Source organism: Anser brachyrhynchus (assembly GCF_964034855.1).
Source record: "Anser brachyrhynchus genome assembly, chromosome: 4".
NCBI classification, from domain to species: Eukaryota; Metazoa; Chordata; class Aves; order Anseriformes; family Anatidae; genus Anser; species Anser brachyrhynchus.
In genome coordinates this window covers 14,891,885-14,919,605 of record NC_137698.1, presented here as the reverse complement: position 1 = coordinate 14,919,605, position 27,721 = coordinate 14,891,885, and the positions used below count along the sequence as shown (strand labels likewise).

Here is a 27,721-nt window from a genome sequence, read left to right as displayed (position 1 = left end):
GACAGCTATTTCTCATTAGGGTTTTTGTTTTTTTGTTTTTCCCTTTTTTTGTTTTTTAAACAGGGAAGTCTCTTATTATCATTTACACACAGCAGTTCCTCTCTGCAGTACATTAGCTGAAAATCCACTTGTTTAATTAAGCTTTAGGCTGTGAGCCTTCTGTTCTTTCACTTTAATAGACTTAAACATGGAAGCATGGTCTCTGCTGGTTTTACCTTGTGTATCATCAGGTTGCTGACTTCTTAACCAGATTATTAGATAGAAGGCATTTTAGCAAGGCCTTGCTAATTCAAGTCAAGGGGGAGAAGTCACAGCCAGCCTGCCTCTGGATAATACAGTTGACAACATTATTCTGCTAATAAGTGAAAGAAAGCTCGGCACAGTGCTTTTACGTTCTGGAATGCACACACCACCAGCTATGCAAACACATAGCAAAAATCACTCATGACCTCAAGAAGAAGTTGACAAGACAGACAATGTAGGGCTAGATACCCTTGCCTACAGCTAGCCAGCAGGTCAGTGAGCCCAAATTAGAGCCAACACACCACTCACTGGGCTCACACCACCTTTCCAGAGAACATATCTCACATACCACTATCCTTCTGCCCTTCCCAGTTACATGATGGCAGAGCTACAGTGAAGATTTGGGATTACCCTAGTTAGTGCGATCAAATAAATCGAGGCAAGGTGCTGAGAATATTGTTGGGGAGGGCTTGTTTTGTGTGAATGTGTGCAATTTTTTTTTTATTTATTTTTTTAAGGTTAGGACTCTTCAAAAAAGCCAGGAATCTGCCAGCAGGGGAGGAAAAGCAGAGGGTAAGAGAGGACTGTAGCACAGCCTCTCCTCATTAGCACTGCCCAGTTAGAATCATAGAGTCATCAAGGTTGGAAAAGACCTCCAAGATCATCTGGTCCAACCATCACCCTACCACCAATGTCACCCGCTAAACCATGTATCATGACGTTAGCGCAGTTGCATTCCTCTCCTCAAAGCCCCTTTCTCTACCTGACGAGCAGGAGCAGCTGCCTATGGCTGGAAGCAGGAGCATGCTAAATTGTTCTCTGTTCAAGGCTTAGTTCTCAGGAGTTTGTCTAATATCTGAAGCAGTTCTCTTGACAAAGGGCAATGGTGCAGAAGAAACCCCATAAATACTGTGCAGCTTGCAGTTTTGAGAGAAATAAGGCAAAGGAAAGGAAAACCTTCTCCATCCCTTCATAATTTGAATCCTTTCCCCTTTTTAGCAGTTTTCCTTCCTTAATTCAAACTCTTTGTTTTCTTTTACCAACTCAGATTTAAAACAAACACAATTATTATGAGTGCATTTTCATTCAGTACACTGCACATTATAAGTGTACTTCCTTCACCCTCAATAAATCTCATTTTGAGTGAGCAGACATGTTAGGAATTTTCGTTGAAATCTGAGCTATAACAAAATTATATTCAACAAATCATAATGGACAAGATAGTCAAACAGATAAGAGCACACAGCAGACCAGTCAACATTGATTGTAAGGTTTGCCAAATACGTTTGCAGAAGATGGCAAAATAGAGCACAAGAATAAGTTGTCTTAGCTGAAGCATTTTATGCTCTTTCATAATCTTAAAAATAGGTAATGTGGGAGCAATATGTTAGCATGCCACGCATGCCTGCATCTGAACATACAGAATATATATTTGGTGTGCTGGAAATGCACGGCTGGAGACCAAGGCACTGATATGCCTTAAAAACACAATCCAGCATAGAGATGGCAGAAATGTAAAGTGCTGCTTGCACAGCACTGGAGCACTGGGAATCTCAATCCCAGTCTGTAAAGAAAAGTGACCCTTGGCACCTTGGCATCCTTGGCACCAATGGCATCCTTGAGGCCAACAGCCAAAGGCTGCTGCAAGAGCCTGTCGTAAAGCAATTATTTACCTTCCCTTTTTGGAAGGGAAGAGATGGAGCCTTGGGAAGCAGCAAGAATACGCTCTTGCAACGATCTCCTTGATCTCACCTGCCCTCATTTCTTACTATCCAGACTACATTTTGCACCTCATGGCCAAAGAAGCATTAGGGTACTCAGCTTGCAGGATATGGCAATTGACCATCCCTGCTCTAATCTTTTCTCCAGGCAATTTTAAGAAACCTGAAATTGAAACGATAGGAAGTGGTAAATAAATATCTGGTGGCAATTAAGAGAAAAAAAACTCTATTCCTTTTCCTTCAATAACTTCCTAAGTATTCATATGCTAATTAAAAAAGCCAAGAAAGGTAATCAAAGGTTACAGAATAGCTTCTATGCAAGGAATGCTCTATTAGAGTAGGCGTCTTCAGGCTGGCAAAGGGGATGGGAGAGTGGAGGAGAACAATAAGAGGTTTAAAGAAAGCCATCAAAAATAAATAAGGAACAAAAGTTTGTTCCATCTCTCCCAATGAAGACACTAGGGGGCGTCAAGGGAAACCCAGAGGTGCCAAATGAAAAACAAATAATGACGCAGCTATACAGCTGTGCATAGCACAGCCATGGAACTTGCCATTACCTTGTATTTGCACTCCACGAAGCAGCTGCTGTCCACAGTCAGAGACTTGGTGCTACGCTAGACAAGCTGCCCATACTTTTGGTCTCAAATACTTCTTATGATGGGAAAAGCAATCCAAATACAAGCCTAACAAGTCACCCACTGTTGTCTCCAAAGTTCCCCTGGTATGAAACCCTGCTAACAAGGGCTTTAGGGAATCTGTAGAGGGCAGATCAACTGTTAGCTGATGCTGGAAAGTTGATTTTCACATCACTGAGGTTACTGGCCAGATGCTTGACAGCAGAAAAGCAGTGTCCTACGGTGGCAGGCAGAAACTGAGACAATCTCACCTCCTTGTCACACAGAACAGACCTGATGATTAAGAATAACCTGTCCCCGTGGCAAGTTCTTTTACAAATGACTTGGAAACACACACACACACCATCAGTCGCTGTGTATGTAATGATGCTTCTACATGTCCAAATAACAGCACAATCATGTTACCATGGCTGGCCATATCACACTCCAGCTCCCTACTCTGCTTTGGTCAGAGGACAGACATTTCCTCAAACATTTCTGCTACTTACATTTTTCCTCCAACAAAGTCTATGTTCGTGACAAACTCATCATGCTTTTCACGTTATGTCTTTCCCCCTAGACACAGACTAGATTTTTAGGCTCAGTTTTCTCTCTTCATTTCTAATCCCACTCATTCACCTCTGCATTGTTTTGTACTCATTCTCAGTCCTTCAGAACAGAGCAGCATCTGGGAAACAGTCATGTTTTGTTTACTTCCTCTCATGGGTCATTAATGAAAGCTGAGCAACACCTCTCCCCTCAGCAACCTCTATTTCTCCTCCCTTCATCAGACATTAAAAATACATTGCTCTTTATCATTTATGGTCTTTCTGACAGTCTTCAGTCTGCCTGACCCCGGTCCAAATTTATCTGAATTCATTTATCTTGTAGCATTTGGGAGAAACTCAGTAACAAATGCTTCAGTCACTTCTACATGTATGACAGCATAGCTGGCACCATTGCTAAAAAGGTAAAACGAAGAAAATTAGAACAATTTCAACTATCTTTTCCTCTTCTACTGGCATCTTCCTTTAAAACAAACAAAGAAAAACAAATCATGCACATATGAAAGACCATACTCATCCTCATCATATTGTCCCTGTTCACTGTTCTAAGTAGGTTTTTGTTTGGATTTTTGGGGGGTAGAGGGGAAGGAAGACAGGGGAGTCCTTTCTGTTCTTTTTATTTATTTGTGGCATCCTTTCATTGGATGGGATGGGTTAGAATAACAGGTCCATAAGGAGGAAGATAGGCATTAACACATTTGAGCGTATCAGTTGTGCGGATAGCCTGCCTTCATTCAATGTGTGTTAGTAATGCCTTCCTAAATGCTTCGCACCTCCCTATAAAAATCCAGGCAATATCCTGGCAACTCCTAGGCTGATAAGCTTGACATTGATTTAAACGTAGAAGAAACTGGTATGAAAAAGTCAGTGAGATAAAGATACAGTCATACTGGTGATATTTTTCTACAGACAGCAAGGAGTCGAAAATATTTGATTAAGACTCACATGACAATACAGAAAAATACATACTTTTGCAACTCACTCTCAGAAAGCTGGTAACTACTTCAGCAGAAGAGCACAGAAAATTTTAAAGTGGAAAACATTCAACAACACAGGATCGTTTTCCTTCAGGTCATTATTAAATCCTTGCAAGTAAGTTTCAAATGGTACCAAAACTGGAAGACTCATTAATAATAATGACAACAGGTCTGTTACACAGACGAACTTGATCTTAGTGTAAGACAATTCATTTGAGCGGTAGGGATTTTGAGCGACAAAATATCTTGGATGTAAAGCTCTGCTTGTAAGATAGGGGAAGAACGTGAAATCCTGAAATACAGTGCCACTGAGTGACTGACTAAGGGCTAAGACAGAAAAGGGAACACAAATTCCCCATAGTTAAGGCTGAGGACCAATATAACCCTTGGATCTTCAAGCAGAAGAACACGAGGCAGGATCAGGAAAGCATGAGAGCTGCCTGAAATGCTCTAGGTAGTCCAGGTGTTCTCAGTCAAGGAGAAGGGAGAGACAAAGAGCACCAAATCAGAAATATATATATATACATTTAATATTCACAAATATACTGAGATTGACAAAAAAGCAGGAAGGAAATAAGAAAGTCTCTCATAAATGTGTGTAAGAAGATAATTCTGATTAGAGAAATACTTAATGAAGGAACAAAGATCTAGTGGACAAATTCTGAAGTTGCACCTTAGCCCAAAAGAGAAAGCACAAGCAGGATTAAGAGCTCCATAATGACACATAAAACACTTGGTTCCACAAAAGGACGGCAGAATTTTTAGGACCCATTTTCAGTAAAATTAGGTTTAAAAAAGGAAATTACTCCATCCCTCATAAACCTGAAACTAAGACAATGTACTGTTTTCATTTATGTTAATTCATTTCATTTAAGCCTAGCCCCTCCCTGCTGGCAGCCTTGCACAACAGAGCTGTCACCATAGCCATCGATCACGACGTTTAAAACAGAGGTCTCTGCTAAGTTGGCACTCCAGTGAAAGCTACAATGTGGGCATTGAAGGCTCTCCAAGTTAGATGCTGGAAGGAATCTACTGTGGAAGGGAAAGTCCCATATATCACTACTGAAGCCAAGTGATCAAGATAAATGGTCAAAAAATTATAAAGATGATCTCACTTTTTATTGTGCTCAGTTGCAGCTGAGGCAACCCAACCTTGAAAGGCTCAGCAGGGGTATTAAAGATGGGAATCTGAAGTCCCTGAAGGCTCTTCTGAGTCAATCCACCCTATGATAAAAAACAGAAAATAAAAATTGTATTTAAGCTTCCCAAGCTTCTCAAAACCATATTTTTTCCTTTTGCCTCAGGTGAACGCAGTGAAACCCATCAGCTTCAATGCCCAAACCCTCTCCATGTCAGGCCCTCACTGCAGTCTCTGAGTTTCGGCTCCCCTGGCTCCTCCTTGCTGGGAGAGCCAAGTCCACTACCACAGTTGCCAAAGAAAGTATCTGATAGAAGGGGACGCCATCCCTCAAACAGGGGAAAATAAAAATGACATGAAAATACTACTGCCCTTCTAGCTTTACTTCACTGACTGATTTTGATCTTTCAAGTTAAATATGTGCTTGCTTTGCCTCTGAGAGACTGCATCCATGTGCGAAGAACACTAGCTGTGGAAAACCAGGCTAAAATAATCCCATGGCAGGGATTTTCACTGGCACTGTATACATTGGGTAGAGTTACATAGACGTTTTGAACATGACCACATGAAAAGATCCACATTTGCAGAAATGGGAAACTAGAGTTTCTCAAAAGAAAACCGCTTGGAATTTATTTATATTGCAACCTATCCCAAACATCTCCTTTGGATCTGCTTCTCCCCTAAGGAGGGAACACTCTTCATTCTTCAAAAACATTCTTCAAAAACACAACAACTACAGAAAAGATTGTTCAGTTATCTTGACTACATTTCAACACCAAATGTTCCCTCTGAGTGTTTTATTTTCACCTCTGTTGCATTACACATTAATGTCTGATATTGAAAAATATGATGAGCAAACTACACCATGCTGCCAATTTTTATTTTGCATTCCCATTTTTGAAGACTGTTTTTGAAGTTTTATCTTCATACCTCAACTGAAGACATATTTCTTAACTGGGAACATACAAATTCAATCCTAAATTTAGTTGAATTAAGAAAAAAACGCGACCGTGCATTTCTTAAGCATTCTCACTCATACAAATGTGAACCATAAGACTTATTTCCTGGCACTGTTAAAGTCTCCATGCAACACTGAACACTGATTATACACCAAGGTAAGAAGGAGCAAATGGGTTTAGCAATCAATCCTCTTTAGGAAAAGGTGTAGTGAAGTTTTGAAAAATCTTCATTGAATGAAGATTTCCCAACTTTGAAAGTTGGGAAGTCTGACTCAGAAAATTCAGAACCTACTTTTAATATATTAGCTGTACCTGAGAACATGCAGAAGCCTTATTTATTTTTCAAATATTCCAAGAGTTTGGGGTCTAATTCCCACAGAGCTCCCTTTGGTAATTTTGCAATTGTCAGGCAGATCATAAGATTCTGAAGCAGGAATTGTTTGTGGCAGGTGCTATTGCAAAACAAAGTCGCAGTCCTGTGATATATCCCGTAACAGTGATAGCGAATGGGAAACCACGCTTGTGTTTAGCTAGCTCAACAATCTGTCTTACAAAGGATGCTAATGCTGCTTATGCATGTTCGCATTTCCCAGCAAGAACAAAATTCAAGGTTCCCGATGTGGCAGGCTAGCTCAGCAACAAAAGAATTGGTGTAAATCCCATGGAGAGGCCTTTCAGTCATTTTAACAGAAGCTCTCAGGGATCTAGAAAGTAGCATCAGGGGCATTCACCATAAGCTAGTTACAGTGGGCTCAGTAAGAGCTTTCAAAATAGCTCCTCAGAAATCACAAAAAGAATATCGTCTTTCCCCACCCAGCCGCAGAACAGTCATTCTCTTCACATTCACCACCGAAAGACTGTTCAACACAGTTACCTTGGCTTTGGACATCCCAGTCCAACCAACACAGTCCTTCCTAGAGCTCCCCATTCAACAGAATCAGGACACGGCTGAGGCACAACCTGCCAAAACTCGAAGCAAACCAGCGCCGCTTTCTTTAGGGCATCAGAAATGTTGGCAAATAACTCATTTTTTGTTACCTCCTGCACTGTTTTACACAACATTTCTTAGAAGGGGAGTGCCCAGGAAGACTGCTGCAGCATCTCAGTAGCAAAATCCCATCCCTGCAGCTCAGCACCTGACTGCAGCTTCCACAACAGGCTTGGGAATATCATGAGAAATGCCCTCTTCCAGTGCAACAACCAAGGTGCAATGTCCTTTTTTTAGCTTGTGTATGCCGCTGGGGATTGGCAAGTTCTTGTGACTTCGCATGCTAAATGGGCACGGCACAGAGCAGCACGACACAGGGCAGACCTGCAGACCCAAGGCAGAGCTGTGTCACCTTGCCTGAGCCCAGCACCTGGCTTGGGAGTCAACTCTCGTACTGCCAGCGGACGCCAACAGGGATCAGAGTTAGCTCCGGAGCTGGGAGTCACAGTTAAAGTACCACAGCTCTACTTAAAGCTGCAATTTAACCTCTTAGCCTGTCCAAAAGAAATCACACGGTGCTAGGTGTCAACTACAGGCAGTTTTTAAAATGTTCTTGTTACCAGTTTCCATTGAAAGTGTCCTGTCACCCATACTGAAGAGAACTAAATGAACATTTCAGTTTCCTTTAGCTCTGTAGGGTGGAAAAAACCAATGGTCTGAAAGTTGTTTTTGACTTTAAAACAATTGTAAAAAGGAAGCAAGTATCACCTTCCAAATCACAGGCAGAGGCCACTATTTCAGCTGCAGGCATCGGATCAAATTCCTAGGGTGTACTTGGCTTAGCAAAGGGCGTATATAAACAATAATGTATGGGAGGTCTAATTGCACACAGCAAGGAAATTAAAACATTCCCTTGAATGAGGCTCCGAAAACATGCATAGATGTATACATAAAACACGCAAACAGCTAGAGGAATTAGAAAATCTTTTGTGTGGAACTAAACGCAACAGTTTTTCAAAAGAGGTACACGGTAATCTAAGGAGTTAGGATTTATCTCACTGTTTATAGCTTATTTTGCTGCAGAAATATTGGCATTTTTTGCTTCCCTGAAGGCTGTCTTGCTCACTTTTCCAATACAGACTGAAGAGGATCACTTCCGCACCATGCTTCATCCTGCTTCCCTCCTATCTGAACCTCTGCCGTCACCTCCATACAACAAATTGGATTACAGGTTTCCTCTCTCTCTCAGGGATATGGTACTTACACTTTTTGATTTGTGCGAGCACAGCATGGGTCTGTTCCACTCTAGTAGCTGACCCATGCAAACTCGTTTAGAAGACAGGTACTGCCACTCCACGGTGCCTTTGTTGAAAAAGAAGAAGTTGTGTCTCTCAGTGCAGCAGGGATGCAAGCCTGGGATGTGATGCAGCCCACTAAGCAGTTTGTGAGCTCTGCTCACGCTCTCCCGTAGGCAAGCCAGTTCAAGGTAAGTGCACGACTGCATTTAGACAGGCCTCTCTAATTACAATCGGATCACCTCTGCGGTGAGAACAAGTGCTGGGAAGGTATCAGAACCGAGCTGAGGACACGCTCCAGTACCTCAGGGGGGAACTCTGTGGTGGAGTTAGCATCTCAGGGAACAGAAATGAGAACTATTTCTGGTAAGTTTTTATGAGCACAAGGTCCCCATCCTGCTTTTCTACTCGCCAGAAGAGAGGTTGTTTGCAGTCCCCTCTTCTCCTGCAACTGTACCTGCACGAGACATGTTTTGTAAGCAGCAATTTATTTATCGTGCTTAACAGATTCTCTTAACTGCAACGTGAATTTTTAGGCTCGTCAGTGATATTGAAGATATGGAGGAAAACACGTTTCCCTTTTCTGAGGGAAACAGCAGTATGTAGGTAGAAAACTTGAAGGGAAGCACTGTTGCACTACTATTGATTAGCTATGCAGCACCAGGGTTAACAGTCTGCCCTCCGGCTCCAGAGGAGAGCATGAACTATTAGTGTCCTGCTCTAACACAGCCTTCTGGTGAAACACTTTGATAGATGAATTATGTGGGAAGCTGTATAAGATATGAGTACCATGTTTTCTGAAAGGTTTAAAGCCCCAGCAGTACCCTCCGTAACTCCGGCAGAGGTATTTAAAGCAATCATGAAAGAAGGGCAGCAGCTGCCAAGTTCACACTTCCTTCTGTTTTCTGGGCTGAGGTCATGGTTTTGATTTTGAAAGTTTTGCTTTACACACGTTCTTTGCTGTGTTGGACCCATGACAACTACCCCTTTCTCTACCCATAGCAATTAGCACCGCTAACGCCAGTGGGGCATTGTTGCCCATGGTATGGTGGAACCAATTATCTTCAGCTATGAAACGGGTTTGCACAAACATACCATTGTATGTCCTCTGTCACCTGCCCAAAACGGGATGTCAGTTGCTTTTTAAGACATCCCAGTCCTTTTTTTTTTCAGAGCTATCAAGCACCGCATGGACACATTTGATTTTGTTCAACCCTTTGTTAGCCCTTGCACGCTCAGAAAGCTTAGTTTCACACCTTCCTGTTCATTGATATCGCCTGAAGTGATGCATCACAAGGGTTTTCATGCAAGAGAAGCAGTTTTATGCTGAAGAGGTCTATTTTAATCACGCAGCAGTGTCTTTTATAAATTAAAAAAATCCCCACACATTCTAATTTAAACCATTAGCATGGCCTGTGGTTAGATGACATTATGTTGCTAATGGACCCACTGTGGAATATGACACCAGTCGTGCTGTCCACTGGGACATACAGGCATATAATACACATGTTTATTTCAACTCTAAAAGGCTGTACTAATGGCTTCAGCACTTTTGTGTTAAGTAATCGACATTCTCCCCCCTTGGCAGGGAATGCATATGTAATGCAATCCGTGTTTTCCTGGGTTAATTGGTCTTTCTTTCCTCAATCAGAGGTACGATGAAATTCCAGACTAGATGTGTGTTAGAGACAAGTTAGGTTTGCCTGTAGGCCATCCCACGCTTTCTTTGGTTTTCTATCTTTTAAAAGTCTTCTAGGCATTTTCAAAGTGGTTGCACTTTCTACCGTGCCTCTCTTCCCTTCCTACTGTTTCACTTCAGGCTTGCGTTTATCTGGGCTGAAATGGAAACTACTGCACTATGATTTTTGTGACAATGCCTCTGCATTAATTAATTAACTAGACAGAGGGTGCTTGTCACCAAACCAGATCCTATCACATCAAAAAGAGCTAACACACAAGGGAAAGCAAGAGGAGGGAGACTTCCAGACCACGTTCAGTCTTAGGCAGACTGATGAATAGCACACACCATGGTCAGAGTTTGAGTGTGCAACAATTGATCAGTTTGAGATACGTGAGAGAAAATCACGTATTTTCTTACTGGTTATATTTACTGCATTAAAGGTATGCAATGCTGTGATTGCTGGAGTGGCTTCCACGTGGTTTTGGCCCTGCTGTGTAGAACCATGGCACATTCCCACCTCATCTGCAAAGCTACCTGAATGATAGAACCCCAAAGGATACATCTGAGTCTGAAACAGACCCATGGAGAGCTATAGGCTTACTCCAAGCAGCCGGCTAAAACAAGTGGGTCATTAACCAAACCTCTAACATGTAGCAGCCAACGAAAGGGGCAGGTTCCAGAGAAAAACTCCTCTTTGCTCTTCACTTTTTCCTTTGTAAACTCTTCCAGGTGGATCATGGTTCTGTCTGAATCACATGCAACACTGAGATGATAAAGAACTTTGCTGTGCTGTGCTGTTACCCTTCATTAATACCCCAAATCTACACACTCCTGAAATCTACCCATGGATTTGGGCACCAGATTTGCAGTGAAATCCAAACACATCACAGTTTGTCTGATTGGATGGAGAAGATCTTTACAAAAACGTTCAGTCACCTGTGTTGAAAACAGTCTGGAAGGTCTGAAGCTTTGTAAGAGGGCTCCAGTTATCAGAAAACTAAGTCAAATGCTCACCTTCCCATTTCTTTCCCTATACCCCATGAGTTTAGGTTGACCAGCTCTTTGGTAAAGAGCTTGATGGCCAGTGTGCACCATTTCAGACATATGCTAAAATTCAGAGGGAGAGAGAGTGAAATTCTGACCTTCAATTAAATAGTTGTTTTATTACAGCTGACTGTGAAAAAAAAAAACTGACTGACTTCCACTGTGTTTCTGAAACAAATCATCAACAGAGCTAAACTCAGGAAGAAAATATCTAGCTTCAGCTGAGCAATAATAGATGCTATACTAAAGGAAAACCATTCCTTATTCTGCCTAAGGAACGTAAGATGACGTAGCAAAGCATAATCCTGCAAACATATGGAGCGGCATATATTTCAGAAGGATCTGGAAAAAAATAAAAAGGGGGAAAAATAAATCAGCTGTCTCCAGCTTACATGCATGCCACATGCAGGGAGTTAAAGCAAAGACTGAAATTGTAGAGGAGCACTCTTCCCCAGGGCACACAGATATTCCACTGGGGGGAAGGAAAAAAGAAAAAAAAAAAAGGAAAGGAAAATGCTCTTTCAAATGCTTCTTTGTGCAAGAGGAACTTACAGCAAAGAGCTGAACGTCACATTAAACAACATATTGCTGGGATTTGCATATTCCTAGGTCTGTCACGGTAGCATGTATGCCTACCAGGCAGCTAGTGTCTGAAAATCACCAAGTGACTATTAAATTTCACAAAGGAGGTAAGACTGCAATGCTATACTACTATTAATTAGATTTCAACCAAGATAACGATTACCAGGGATTTGTCAGATTTGTAAAATTGTAACTAGTATAATTTCAGTGTTATCGAGGGACCAGAGAGAGACATCTCACTTTACATTCAAGTTAACTAAACATAATTTATAAAAAGGTAAATCCTCAGTCAAAAAAAAAAAAAGAAAGAATTTCAATCAAAACGAGACAATCTGATCAAATACATGGGGAGGTTGCTTCTTCTATCCTGCATTTAATGAGAGAGTTCTCATTTGCATAGCTTTTTAGTAGGGGATGATGTGTCCAATTTATAGTTCTCACATTTTATTTTCTCCTTCAAGTACAAAGACACTGCCACCTGCTTTGGAAACATCCAGCTGGCCAATCTGTGTGGACAGCATCATTATTAAATTGTCTTCTGTCTCTCGTTGGCACTGGACCTTACCCACTACAGCGCGCATTACTCCCTCAAAGAGGCTCAGCAAGCAGAGCACCCACGCTGGACAGACAAGTGTAAAATGGCATCACTTCACAGACTTAAGCTACAGCCATTCGTTAGCTAGCCCAACAGCTGGAAACAATATTCCCAGTCCTCTTTGGATCAGGTACATGCTGACAAGGAGACATTATAAAAATACAACACCTATAATCCACAACCTTGCCACAAAAACCTGTCTGATGTCCAGAGTTGTCCAGCAATTCACAAGAGCAATGAAAGCAGAATGTAAATGATTCTCAACTTTTGCTTGAATTAAGATGTATCTATGAATGTACGTGTGCTTTTCGAGATTTCACCGACTGGGAATGGTGATGCAAGACCAAAAAAAGTACCATCAACTTGACAGCACAACTATTTTAATGGTATAGTTAATAGAAGCCTGAGATCTTTATATTTTCTACTTAGCTGTTAGCACAGCAGCAACAAAACATGATTTATCCTTAGACATCTCAACAGTAGCTCCCACACCATGCAATTTATACTATTGTCTACTATCCATACATACATGCACCTATTATAACACACATTGCTTCTAAGCCCACACATGCGTGTCGCTTTCCTAACACATTTCAGTTGCTATATACAAGAATCATGGTGAGAGAAAGCTAGTATGCAGGATTTTTTGCTGTTTTTACTATTGTTACTGCTATTATTATTTCAGTTTTCAAAGCAAGGGAAATAACCAGCATTACAGGATTACATAGTTTTAATCAAAGCCATTCAAGAAAAAGGTGAAAGATTCTAATACTGAGAAGCATGTGCCAGCTGTTGGAAAGGCACATGGAAAAAAATGCAGACTACATTCATAATGAGGATGGAGAAAATAAATCTGTTGAGGGTTATTTGCTGCATATTCATGCTCTAATAAATTGATGTAATGGGCTAAAAGAATGAGGAGGCAACCAAGAATGAATATGTTGTGCTGAGTATGCACGGTTTAAGAATAGCAATAAAAACTCTATTCTGGTAGAAATCCACACCTACCCAAACAACTTTTTTTTCCCCACTCTGTGTATTCAAACAGAATCACAGCAGACAGGACTAAGGAACTGTGTCTGAAAGACAAAATTATTTTGCAACATGGTTGTCTATTAAGATGTCCATGACAATTTTTCCCCTTTACATCATTCTTTCTCATTAATATCCACCCTTAAAACAAATAAATAAAAGACCCAAATCCCATTTTCTCCTAGAGGCATGCCTATGTAGGCTGCTGTGGAAACAGACAAGGGATGTTTGCAAATACAAGTATAAGTATCAAAAAAAAAAAAAAAGTCCAAGGAAGTGATTCATTATCGCACAAAGCCCTACCAATGGAGAGGGCCTTGGGCCACCTAAAAATGTAAGAACCCAAGTATTATATGTACACCTACAAATTGGATACATTACTTTGCAGCTTTTCTTATAAAGGTTGCCAGGAGGAGAGTCAATGCTCTCTGCAAATGCATAAAAAGGGAGATGAGGATCTTGGAGACGCAAGGACATTTGATGTTCCCACTTTTAGGTGTCCATCTGCTTCCATGACGTAAGAGCTAAATATCTAGCAAATTTACATTCCCTTAATGGTTTTAGGTTAAACTGTAGCCCTTACCCTTCCACGCTGCTGGTTAGGAACATCCACTTAAGGGAATAACAACCTCATTATTTGAGCATGATGCATCCACATATTACTTTAGAGAACTGTATTTGCTTCTTGACTTGATAGAAATTAGAACTAGTTTTCTTAGCCTGATCAGATTATAGTTCTCAATTTGCCCTTCTACTTCATGGGCAAACAATACTTGCAATGAGAGCAGCAGTCCTGAGTTAAGAGTAGACCATGAGGCACATGGAAGGAGGGGATAAGGAACAACAAGAGAGAAAGCTGATCCTTTATTCAGGTCCTAGTCCAGGGGATTTCCCTTCCTCCTTTTAATTACAGACTTCACTAACAAGTCACGTGCATCTCTGAGCACTTGTTGATGAATTCAGATTAGACAGGGACATGGCCATTTCCCTTTGGTGTTGTAGTGAATAGTGAAGTAACAAGCTAGCCCAAGAATCAATTTTCACCCAAACTTCCTTCTAATTACCATTCTCATTTAAAAACAATAAAAGGTGATTTCCCCTGATAAATGAAACAGTTTGTTGATATCCCTTTGAAGATCAATTCAAATTAAATTCACCATATAATTCTAAATAACCCATCTACACACACACACATAATTTACTTAACCATCAGAGTCAAGAAGCTTGCACTCTGTCTCCTTATTATTGCAGTTCAAAGTAGTGCTTTCATTCGTTCCCCAGGAGGACACACAGCTACTAGCAGCCAGAAGTTCTCCCTTCCCTTCACTCTTCCTCCTACTAATTTTGCAGATACCTGGAAAGCAGTCCTGACCCCACTGGAAGAAAAGAAATAAACAAACAAAAAAAAACCCTACCCATTACCATGGCTTTACATGTTTTTACACCCCAGGCTCTCCACAGGCTGCTACATGCTCCTCTGGAAGGATGGGCTGTGAACAGGAGAGGTCATATGGTGATCAAAACACTCCATGGGGACAGAACAGACCCGGCTCTTCCATCACCAGCAGGATCACTGACAAAAATAATCTGCAAATATTATCTGTTTGTTTTCTCTGCCAGCTAAACTTCTAGATCTAGCTTGCTTTAGTTCTGTCAGTCAGTTATACTGATGCCACAAACTAGCTCTCAGACTGCATCAGGGTTCCCCACTAGGACCTCATTTAACATTTGGATTAAAAATCTGGAGAAGGCTTCTGGAAAGGAAGAGACCAACTCTGCAAAAGCTGTGAACTTTCTTTGAGTGTAATCAGAACCAAGAAAAAGCTGCAAACAGCCTAAGAGAACAGCACTTGTAATACAAACAGAATTATGCACAAGGCAGAGATCGTAGGCCTCATAGGCACCCAGGCTTTGAAAACACTCTACTGATTCCCACTAAAGACTGCAATAGGATGGATTTGAAACTGTCCAGCCTGGCCTTGAGCACCTCCAGGGATGGGGCATCCGCAGCTTCTCTGGGCAGCCTGTGCCGGTGCCTCACCGCCCTCAGAGTAAAGAAATTTTTCCCTATACCTAACCTAAATCTACCCTTTTTTAGTTTAATGCCATTCCCCTTTGTCCTATCACTACACTCCCTGACAGAGTCCAGAGGTTTGCTTGTAATACCTCATTTCAGCAAGCCAAGCACTCTTGCCAATGCCTTTGCCTCCCCATTTCCCTTTAACCAAGCACTATCAGGTAACCATTTCTATAGGTGTTGGGATAGAATTTGAAAAATAAAATATAAATCCATAGCTCAGACAAGCAAAGTAAACACTACATTCACTCAGAGATTTTAATCTACTGACATCACTGGAAACCCAGAAATAGCAATTCTGAACTCACATGGTTTGGGTCATCATCTACCAAACACACTGTACAGCGCAATGCTCCTCTAAACAAAGAAACTGAATCTTCCTTGAAATCTGTTACAAGGAGCAAATAACAGTGTATCTGAAATTATGACCTAAATAGGCATGTTATATTTAAAGAAAGAAAAAGTTACCGTCCCTAGAGTCTCAATATTACATCTGGAAATAATTTCAGTATTTTACAATATAATTAAATTCATCGCTTGCGTAGGTTTTAAATGCTGGCCTGGGAAAAAGTGTGAACATGGATAATGAAATGTGTGTAGTTGTTATTGAACTTGGAGGATTTCTGGTCCTAGCCAAATTTGCAGAACTCACAGTCAAATAAAAGGGAATGAAAACAGGCAGTCTGAATATTAAAGAGGATATGTACAATGTCCTTGAAAACACGAGAAGAGCCAGGAACCTGGCTCTGAACATTGTACCACATCAATCAGTATTACCCTGGCAGAGAAGAGCCTATCACATTTCCTTGTGCCACAACTCCCTTTGTGCCTTCGGTGACAGGGAACTACAGAACACCAGCAACCAGTTCTGCTATTACACCTGAATCACCACAGAGAAAAAAATTATCTTTAATGGAAGAATCAACAGGCATTGAATTTCCCACATGCACACCCCAGTGAAAAAGTCCAAAGAATGAGAATTCACAAATTTGCATTTTCATAGAAGGCTCGTCTTTAGTTTGCAAGATATGTACGTGTGTTTTGGCTACCAAACCTTAGTGGATAGGAAGACATAAAAGAGGTAGCCCTATAATGCAGCCTCAGCAATAAAACTGACTTTAAATCATACAATTTTTCTTTATTTTAAATAAATTTGAAGTTGAAAATCCAATAAACTGTCACAGCATAGTTTTAATCTGTCCTATTATTATATCCTCCCTGAAAAAGTGAGATTTTCTCCCTTCAGACTTAAAAATCAGCAGAACTTGCAGGGTGCCCCCTCATCCTCTTTCAAGGCAAAACAAACAAACCCAGACCTTTGAATTTCTCTGTGCTACCTGGAAGAAACCTGTTGGAGAAGGTAGACATACAAAGATGTGTGCCAGGCAGCAGACGGGAACTGAAACACCTCTCTCAAACCCAGTGTCTCAGTTTCTCACCTACCAGAGAGAGCTTTGAGGGACTCCAGAGCACAGAAGCTTTAAAAGAGCTCAGCTCCCAGCCAGCCATCACTATGCAGTGCAGCACAGACCACCTAACAGGCTGGCCCACCCCATGGAGGTGTCCATTATAAGGAGAATCAGATGCCCTTCAGCCGTGAGGTAGGCAATGTGTTGAGGAGCACTCTCTGCAAGCCAAAGATCTTGCTTCAGAGCCCTTTCTTGCGTTCGTACACTGCTTTTTGCAGAGGTGGCCCAGGGTAACCTCTTAGGGAGTAGAGAAAAAAAAAAAATAATCCAAAAATTTAATTAGGAGCCAGCTGACTACGTCCCAATGGACACACAAATTTGGATGCAATTATTTCTTCACAGGGCACAATCAGTTTTGGCTAAAATGCTGGTTGAGACCAGAGAGCCAAAGACATGAGCGCCTGGCCTTATGGAGTCAAAAGGGTACAGATGCTGACCAGATGCTTGTATTTTTACACCCTGAAATCAACAGCTAAAGGTTGCAAAGTCTCTTACGAGTTATCTCAACGCTCTGCTTTTGTACTCCACACCAGGCAGTGAACAGGCTCCCGCTGAAGACAAATCTTTGCTCTCACTGGGTCTGGCTGTTTCTCAATTAATGGTCTCTTCACCACTGTCCAAGCTCTTAAGAAAGCCATTAATGTGCCCAGAGATTTGCTAACAGTCAAATTCACAGAAAAAAAAGAAAAGGCTTGAGAACTTGACACCATCCTGTTCAAAAACCTAGCAGTTGTCACTAATTCTACAGGTTTCTTGAAGTGACTTTTGATTCTGAGTAAAACCAGTAGGACACAGAGCTTTTGAGCCCAGAAATAAGAAAAAGTAAGAGTAAATTTACACTCCCCTCTTTCTCCTCACTTGGATGTGTCTCAAAGGACGTTAATTACACTCTCCAAATATTCACAAGATTGGAGAGTTTGCTGGCAAGGCGTATTTTCCCAGCACCTCACTGCTATAGATTAAAGCAAAGCATGAAGAGAAGTACAAACACAGGATACTGAATCTCTGATGTTTTACAGTTGGTAATGTATGATATAACCTTCTCATCCTGCCCAACACACAAATGCTGAAAACACTTAGAAATGGTACCATGCAGCTGTCAGTGTTTCACATACACAAATTCAACATTTGCCATAACATAACATGCAGTTACCATGGATATTTCCCTGTCTTTAGCAGACTAGGAAGAGAGAAGGAAAAAGAAAAGAAAAAAAAAAGAAAAAAAATGAAAAAAAAAAGAGAAAAAATCTCCTTTGTGCTTACATAGTAACCCTGAGCAAATGTTGACTCTGTGGTGACAGCCACCATACTGCCTAACACGAAGGCACACATTAGTTTGCCCAGATTATCGCAAATGAATAATCTACGCTCTGTTTAAGACCAAGATTGCTTTGCTATGTGCCATGCAAGAACCGCCACAGGACAGTCAATATCCAGAGGACCTTGTGAGCCACTAATATGCAGTGCAGAGTGAAAGTTGGCTCGCGACCAAGACCCTTCCTGACAGCAGAAATTCAGCATCAGTGTTCGGTGTAGAGTATGTTAACGAAAAGAAGAGGTGCAAAGCAGGACTGCTGACATAAAGGAAGGAGCTATGGGAGGAGGGGTGGTTAAAATGAAGAATCTCTCTGCAAAGACAGAACCAAACATGTCACGGCTTCCTTAGCTTGCCATCACGAGAACATCCTGGGGAGAGAAAGGATATTAAATCCAAACAAATGATGGTCCAAAACCAAGCACGTACTAGATCAGATGTGAATTAGCAGATACTGGAGATGACAAAAAGTTCCTAAAAGACAAGCAGGGAAGTTGTGGAGCATTCCAGTTGGACCAGTGGATAAAAGAGGGAGCTAACATTTCTTATGTCAGACAGCCTGGCAAATTTGCATCTGGGCTTGTACAAAATTGCTTTTGATTATTGTAAGAGATATACTCCGTGCTCTGGTTAAGCAAAGACGGCTCTAGGCACTAATGTCTTCTCGTAAACTGAGCCAGAAGACTTCAAGCTAGATTACTGTTCAAAGACTTCATTGCTTTTTATTCAAACAAACAAACAAACAAAAAAAAAAAACCAACCACCCTTTCCAAAAACTAATTTGCATCGAATTCGCTTAGTAGAAGAGAGTTTCTGGTCAACTGAAACCACATTTTCAAATGAGCAAGCTATTAACCAAAAAAAATAAATAGATCAGAAAATGTACCATGTGTGTGTGTTTTGGACTGAAGATGGGGTTAGCAGAGAATAAAATAAACCCAGTTTAACTCATTTGGCTGGAGGTAAATGCAATGGCCCAGCATTTCTCAATTTCTCACCTGCCTTTCTATCCCTAAGGATTCAAACTACAACTGCAGAGCACATTTTCCACCACAGCCACCCACCCACAGCTCTACCTAGAAGACAGCCAAGTTCTCCAGAGAATCTTAAGTGGGTTTTGCATTTACATATGAGCAAATGCCAGTTAAGTCGTGTAACGTAACCCTGCAGTGGTCACCCTGAGTGTCACTGCTCTGCATTATGCTGCAATGCTCTGCCCTGCTGAAATGCTTTGAGTCCACAGGCGATTCTCCATGGGATAGAGACCTCCTGTGGCCTGCCAAAGGTGTCGAAGTAACACTCAAAATCTCTCTGTTTTTAAATTAAAGTGAAAACTTGACATCAGAATATGATATTAAAACAAAACCAGATCTATATTTAACCAAAAACAATTCTGAAAGAAGTTCTTGGTGGCACTTTTCTTCTACACTATTAAACAAAAAATAGGCAAAAATGGTGTTGAATCATTAGAATGGCTGTTGCTTTGGAAACACAAACTGTGAACCAGTTGTACTCGTGACTTGGTGGAAAAATTACATGTTGTTTAAAATATTTTTCTCACACTGTCTGTTCTGAAAAAGATACAGTCTGAGTTTTCTGTTGCTTTCCAGTCTTGGCCAAATCAGACATCTCTGAAATGAAATACCATTTTTTTGGAGAAAGACTCCCACTGGTGACAGACTCTGCCTTTGTGATATCAAAGCTAACAATAGCTTCATAATGGAAATGCCCTAGCAGCAAGCTCTGGACTTATTCTAAAATACATAGAGCATATCCACCCACACAGTCTCCTGCTGTAATTACTCCTATCAGGCTAGATAAGTATCGAGTGAACTATAGGACAGAAAAATTTGGGGACATGATCCATCTCACAGAAGCCTACGGTAGAAGAGGAAATCATCTCTTGCCTTCTGAGCTAACACTCTAGCACTGCACCACCCTTCCCCTTCCCTCTCCCTGGCCGTTTTCAAAACAGAGTTTTATTAAAAAAAAAAAAAAGGAAAAAAAAAAAAAGAAAGATGAAATTTGAGGGCATCTATATACATCTTTCACACCAAGCAGCAGATAAACATAACTTTTAACACGAATCCAAACTGCTGCCTTGGCGGTGCTTGCCGTAACACCAAGCAGAATTAAGCAATGCAAATCCCTGAGACAGCGGCGTGGCAGGACCAAGACCCCGTGCGGAACAGGACACCCTGCCTTCCCTAGTTTTCTCTCCAAATTCATCAGGGTCTCTGGGGTGTACTGATTGCTACTCATCCACATCCTGCGTATTCCACAAGCATAATTATTCCCACTAGATCCAGCCTGTTTCTCAAACAAAGCCTCAACGCTAAATTCTGTAAGGAAGTTCCACGTTACTACTCTTTTTTACCCTCGTGAGACGTACTACTAAGGTATATTCACTAGTTCATCACAATGACACGTTGTCATAAATTATTTAAACAATAATTGTCAAAGTAAATGAGCAAGGTACTGCTTATTTCTGAATGTACATTTGCTTGTTTTCTAATTGGTAATAATTAGTCTCACACAGAAAGAATCACGTGAGCTAGTGTACATTATATATTGGTTTGTTTTACCACGTCCCTGATAAATACAATAAACACATAAAATACATTAGGGAAAAAAAGAAAGGAAAAGAAAAAAAAATGGTTTGGAGGTTTGGTCAGCAGCCCCTGCCATTAGAGGGTGAAAAGAATCAATTCCCTGGAGCTGTGAACAACTAGTCAAAGCAGGGGCTTTCGTGGACTAATTGGGAAAGTGCATTAAAGGTACTAATGGTCAGAGCCGCCTGGAGTTCATGAGAGCTTTCCGAATACAAAATGTGTGATATTACATTGTATTGCTCAGACATTATTGTGTAATATTAGACAAGCCTGTACCCACACCCTTCAGGCGATACCATTCAGAAGTTGCCAGCTGCTGCAGAATTACTGAAAGCCTCTTACACACCAGCAAAGATGAAATGCCTTCGAGAACACAAGGGTGTTACATTCACGAAGACAGCAGTGTTGGTATGCCCCAACTGTTCCCTCATTTTTTGTTTATTAAGCATAACAACTCGTAAGAATAAACAGTGATGTAAATCCAGTTTTCCCACATCCCAGGAGACTGTATCATCATTAAACCTCAGTGTACCTCAAGGCATATGAGGATGTGAGAGAAAGCTCTCATTCTTTGTTCCCGAAGCTGTGCTGTTTCACATGGCATAATATACACCCAATTATCAACTAAAACAAACAGTATACCTGCATTCCTGGTAGCAATTCCTGGAGCAAAGTGCATTCCAGATCCTGTCCCCAAAGAATCTTGAAATATGAAAAAATATAAATAATCCATGCAGCAGCACAGCTAAAAAGCCAAGTTTCACCTGTCTTAGGTGGTATTCTGAAAGACAATCCTGTGCTTACTTGCCCCCCAGTGAATACTGACTCATTCACAAGCGGAAGAGCTTCAGCAAAAACTAGCAAGACCATCCTAGAATACCCTATAAACAGCCAAGTAGCTGTAATTGTGGGAAATAGTTGCTTTCAAAATCTCTCAGACAGATGTGGGATTTGGATGTGTCTCACATGCTGGAGAAACAGAAAGACAAAAGATGCTAACCACCGAGCTAGTAAACAAACACTTAGCCACAGCATCATACAGGAACCTTACCTATCTAGCAGTCAAAAGTTAGTTACCTTAGCACTCAGTGTCATAACTAACATGGAAACATTCTGCGTCCAGCTGAGGTGACAAAAAAAATAAATGTTTTTAATAAAAAAATAAAAATCCAGTTCCTCATGCATAACTTTAAAGAACACCTCATGTATACCTATAAAGATAATTAAGTCCCATTTTAAGCAGCATCTTGGACAGTGAAAGCCACATTTGGAACCTAAGTTTAATACTGAATTTGTTGGGTTTTCCAAAGATAACTACAGTAGCCTCTGCAATGTACTTGTTTTTGAAACACCTGCCCCTATTTCCCAACCTCTGCCTCTTGTCTATTTATACTTTTAAGTCTAAAGCAAGGGACTGCAGCTGACTGGAGTGGGGTCCTGAATTTGGCCGGGCCCGCAGGCATTCCTTTGATGTAGCTCGTAATATGCTTATACAAAGGAAAAAGGCTATTTTCTTTAGTAGCTAGACTAAGTTTGAATAAGTAGCCACCTATTTCTGGCAGTTAATACACAAGAGGACAAACAACCCTGTCTTTGATCTGCACTCACCTAACAAAGAGGGACTGTTTTGACAGGTAATTCTTAATCAAGAGGATAATCTGGACAGTGCATTGTAGATAACTCTGGTGAACAACATTTTATTAAATTCATATACTGGTGAATTGTCAGCACTTATTTTAGCCTGTGTGTAGTGCAGCTTTCAGCACTATTGATCATTAAATTTTAATATAATGCTTGGAAACGTTCACTGGTATTTCAAGAACACCATCAGATTGATTTAGAACTTAGCTGCTCCCCAGAGACAAGTCCTCATTGTCTGGTACCCTCCTCTCCCTTTGTAGCTCAGCAGGTTACTGAAAGCAAAAAAAGAAAAAAAAAGTTGCTTGAAATTGAGGTTTACTCAGAATCCATAGGACATGCTGGCCTTTATACTATTGCCCATTACCAAAATTCTGCATTTTTCAACAGCTTGCTATTGCTCTGTAGATTTATTTCACTTTTACTTCATTTGATGTTGTTATGCTGGGCTCCCTTTTCCCCAGCTCCATCCGACGGTGAAAACTCAAATGTAATCAAGTTTTCTTACAAGTAAATGCACTCAAACCTGAAATTATGATACCCTGTCACCCCACTGCCCTTATAATAGCTGACTTCCATTTGCTTTCAACAGAGACAACTTTGGGATAAAACCTTGCCTTTTCAAGATCAGTTTGGACTGCAACTCACCCTGCGAATTAAATTCAGAACTTGAAGGATATTAAAAACAAACAAACAAACAAACAAACAAAAAAGAAAGAAAACCACAATTTCTCCCCCCAACCCTTCCCCCAGCCCATTCTCCATCTCCTGCGTATTGTCTGACTTTGCTGACATTTGTTTCCCAAGACCGAAGTTCTGTCTTGCCCATTGATTTCCCCCCAACCCCCAGCCACTCGATTATTGCAATTCCTGTTAGTTTGCCTCCCTCCAGCTAGTACATCAAACCGCAGCGGGGACAGAGCCCGCTTGCACAGCCTGGCAGGAGACACCCAGCTGCATCTGGCATTGCTCACTTGGTGCCAAGCCAACAGACAGCCTGAAATCACCCCAAAATAAATGCAAGCCCAATCCCAGTTACTTGAAATAAGATGCAACTCTGGAGGCTCTGGGGGCCAGTTTCATCCTAGGAAATTTGAGACATTTAACTCCTACACCTTAGGAAACCTGAAGACAGCACGAAAACGAGGCACATTCTCAGGGCAGCACAACACTACCAGAGCCATAGTCTTCCTAGGAGCTCCAAAGATTCTAAATGACTAAGCACAGCCATTATTTAATAAAAATATAATCCCCTTTTTACATGGCTTAACTTAAAAAAAAAAAGTTTACAAAGCTTAGGGGATGGGTAGGTACCCCCCTAGCAGGTGGGTGCCTTGATCTCTGAAGAGGAAGAGCTCCTCAGAGAGGGCTTCTGTTGACTCGTTCCTTGAAAACTTGTTCCCACGTGGCTAGCAGAGCCGTGACATGTTTATCTGCAGTGTGGCTGCCTAAGCCAGGAGCAGGCAAGCCCCTCTGCCAGGGATAGCAGCCTCTGGATTTCAGGGGAGATAACTGCACCCTGCTGTGTCAGATGCAAAAAAAAACCCTGAGTGATGCTCGTGCTTGGCATGTGCCCTCACCCTTGCTCTGGAGGACTAGAAGGGAGAGCCAAGAGGCAAGGAGAGGCTGTTTTCCCAGCGAAGCAGGGGGATGTGCAGAAATAGCTGTGGTTTGCAGAACACCAGATCTCGTTTATTGTCCCTCTGTCTCCTTCCAAAACATTATATTATTCAGCAGTGATTTCTCAACTGTGATGATTATCAGCAATCATGGGCTATTATGGGCTTAAATCTAAGAGAAGCAATACAAATAAGATCTAAGCACAAGATAGACTGTATTCAGAATTAATGGTTATTCTCATAGCCCTGTCATTACCTTGATTTCCCGCTGTCCATGCTATCATAGATACTCTAGGATCACATACAGCTGGAGATGAAGCAAAAATGTAGACTCGATGGGGTAGTAGAGAAATCAAGCAAGAGACATGAGCAGGCAATATCTACCGACCCCAGATCAAGCTTCCTGCCTTGCAAAACAGGGCAGGGGCTGCTCTCAGCAATCCCCCTTTTGCCATAAAGATTTCTGGGACTGAAAACACCAGCAGTGCTAAGTCCCAGTAGCGAGATCACGTTTCCTCTGGTCACTCCATCTGAGGAAACACATCCGTACAGTACTGATAGCTCCAGTCTGGGCCACTGTGAAATCCCTCGGGGGAAATTCAAATATACATGCATATACCTCTCTTGACACGTCAGTTTTATAGGCCTTAAACGTAGGCTTGGATTCCGAGCTCATCTTTCACTCAGAAATTTGGGAAGCATGCTAGCAAATAAACTTGATGGAAACCAATTGCTCTTGCTTCCAGTCAACAATTCATGGAATGTAATTACTTTGTGTATGGGCTTGTTATTTCTCCTGCACCAAGACAGGACAAAACTTTGGGTTAAAATGTAGAATATACAACAATAAATTCCACTCTACACAAAAGAAAGTAGGCAGAGCCCCATGCATTTCCGTGGAGCTCAGTCAGTATCAGCTGAGTTACTGGGCTCAGTACTGAAGTATATTGCCTGTAAGCAGAGGGACGTATGTCCCCAAAGCTCACTTCTTCATAAAAGGGTTGCAGGTGCACCCTCCTAGGAGGACAGACCTCTTGACTGCCAAGTGAGAATGTCAGCCAACTAACGGTAGTCTTCATCCTCCCCCTAAAGTTATGACATTACTGTAAAAAGTATAAAATTAAAGGGGGACAAGTCAGAGGCTTATAAAACTGTAAGACATAAAACTATAGGACAACTGGGAAGGTTGCCAGATACCTAGTGAGACTTCTACAGGAGCTGGTGAGCACTGGTTTATGGCTCCAAGCTGGCAGCACTACTTCTGCAGACGTAGCATGGGCTGAAATACCAGCCACAACGACCAGAGTTGACACAGGGCCTGATCTTTAAAAGTGTGTTTGGAGCAGAAGTTCCTCTCGGAGCTGCTAGGAATGCCTCGCCATCTTCCCTGCGCAGAAGCTTCTCCAGAAGAATTAATTCCGTTGTCATTCCACTTGCACAAACCCACATGGTCATTATGGAAGTGGAATTGAAGTGTCATTCCCAAAGATTCTCAGGTGACTAAGCTAGCATGGCTAATGACTTTTTAATATCTTTTTTTTACGCCTTCAAGAAAAGTGATACAAGTAATGCAGTATTTTGTTTTCTAGTTCTATAAATCCATTTGTTTTTGTCTCATTTCAGAGTCCCTCTGGAGTAGCTCTCCAATTGGGCTTATTTTGTATTTGTTGAAATTTATATCCATCTATTGTCCTAGTAACAGGGTTGAAAGCCAGGAAGCATAATATTCATTCACTATTTCTGAGAAGTTATTTCTTTCTGGCTAACCTGGTCTCTCTGACCCAGAAGAAATTGTATCATCATTGAATTAATTTTCCTCCAAAAAAAAGAGCCTAAAATGAAATAAGCTACAGGGAACTGTGTGGAATAGGAATAAAAGCAGACTGATATGTTCATTTTATGTAACTACTTCTGCTCTTTTATGGGCCAAGTAAATTATTCTATTCTTCCAGTTCTTGTGGCTTGTTAAACATTAGTGGTGTTATTATAGCTGCAGCTAGAAGAATCTTATTCCAGGACTATTTAAACCTGCTTGTTTTCTTTCTTTTTTTTTTTTTTTTTTAAGGAACATATCTGTGCTTAGATAGAGTTACTGTTAAGTATAAAATAAAACCAGCCAAATATAAACTACAAAAGAATTAGAGTTAAATGAATTGCAGGAGGTAAATGTGTCTCATAGAAAGTCATACAAGCCCTGTCGTTCAGGCTAGTGACTACTTTAGAGGAATTAGAGACAGATTACTGCTCATTAGGATTTTATACCTAGACTTTTATAAACATTTAAGCAGGTCTGTCCACAGCATTAAAATATCCTCCTTAGACCAGTTCAGAAAGTAAATACTAGGACACTCAATTATCCAAAAGGCTTTATTTTCAAGCCTACGTTACAGCTGCCTTGCAACTTACTTCTGAAGGAATCAAGATGAAAATTAGTACGGTATTAGCTAACATTGACTGCTAAGAATTTTCATAATTTATGTCTGAATATTTTACCATCTAATCAGAACAAATTTGTGGCTGAATTTTCCACAACTGGACAGGATGTGTTTTCCTTACCCCTGTGATACAGCAGACCAACCTTCCTCAGGCACGGTGATAACGCACCCTGGTGTGAGACAGCACAACGCCGCGCATGCACCTGGAGGATGCTGAATTTCTGATTTCTCTTTGAAGAGAAATCTTCTACCCACTGCCACAAATTGGCACCAGCATATCCCTCTCTGGCACAGCCACAAGGATAATCCATCGGGCTGCTGACATTCTCCATGCTGGGAGTTTCCCACATAATTAATAACCTTTAGTCGTAAAAACGTCAGGCCCACTCTCTATTCTTAGACTTTGTGCTGCCATATACCAAATCACCTCTCCCTGTCTTTTCAAATACACGCCTTTTTTTTTTTTCTTTTGTGGGAGGGTGACTTTTCCCAGCTTAGACTCCAGCTGCTGATCTGCCCTTCTTTCCGAGAAGCGGAGGCGAGCCTGGCTCCACGAGGTTCCCATCAAGCGTTTCCGCACTGCACATGGCCCACCCAGAGCCCAGGTCGTGCCAGCTGAAGGAACAGAAAATAGCTCCTGTCTCGGCTCCGTTTTTCAAGCAGCCTGTTCCTTCCTCTGTGTGAACATGCCCTGACAGCCTGTCTCTCTCTCTGTCTCAGCCTCAGCATCCCAAAGAGGGGTGTTGGACTGCCAGCAGCGACTGCCTGCTGATAGCTCAGGCTTTTAGTGACGATGTGGATGAGGTGGCATTACTGATACCCGGACAGTGATAGTTCACACATCTCCTCCATCAGTTTCACATCTACAGTAGCATCCTCCGTCCCACTCCTCTTCCAAAAAATTACCTGCCAGGCTGCGGACAGCAAATCTCAAAATCCAGCTGACTGCTATTTGAACAAAATAGATTACCCCTGTTTCAAGTCTCACCCTCAAGAAGTGAATGCTTACAGCTCTCCTACAACCTTAGAGTTTCTCAGTGGTCATTCACACCAGGAGGAAACGATGGCCTTCCCCTCTCCCTGCTGTGCTAACTGGTCCTCTCAAGCTGAAAATGGTCTGCTAAATGCCCTTCAAGAACCATCCAAAGTGGAATAATCCAATTCCTCCTGCTTGCTCTCTA

At 41.4% G+C, this 27,721-nt stretch overlaps 1 long non-coding RNA gene across 15 annotated transcripts in view; it reads right to left on the bottom strand.

Moving 5' to 3' along the window:
- Positions 1-27,721, bottom strand: part of LOC308194127 — a 155,761-nt gene that overhangs the window by 91,766 nt on the left and 36,274 nt on the right. For 10 of the 15 annotated variants that reach the window (XR_013950292.1, XR_013950293.1, XR_013950294.1 and 7 more), the window contains exon 2: positions 5,237-5,345. This is a non-coding gene — a long non-coding RNA (uncharacterized lncRNA). Of the gene's footprint in view, positions 1-215; positions 353-5,236; positions 5,346-7,092; positions 21,473-22,456; positions 22,762-27,721 lie in introns of those variants that run through there. The other 5 variants (XR_013950295.1, XR_013950298.1, XR_013950301.1 and 2 more) reach the window with 5 other exon arrangements.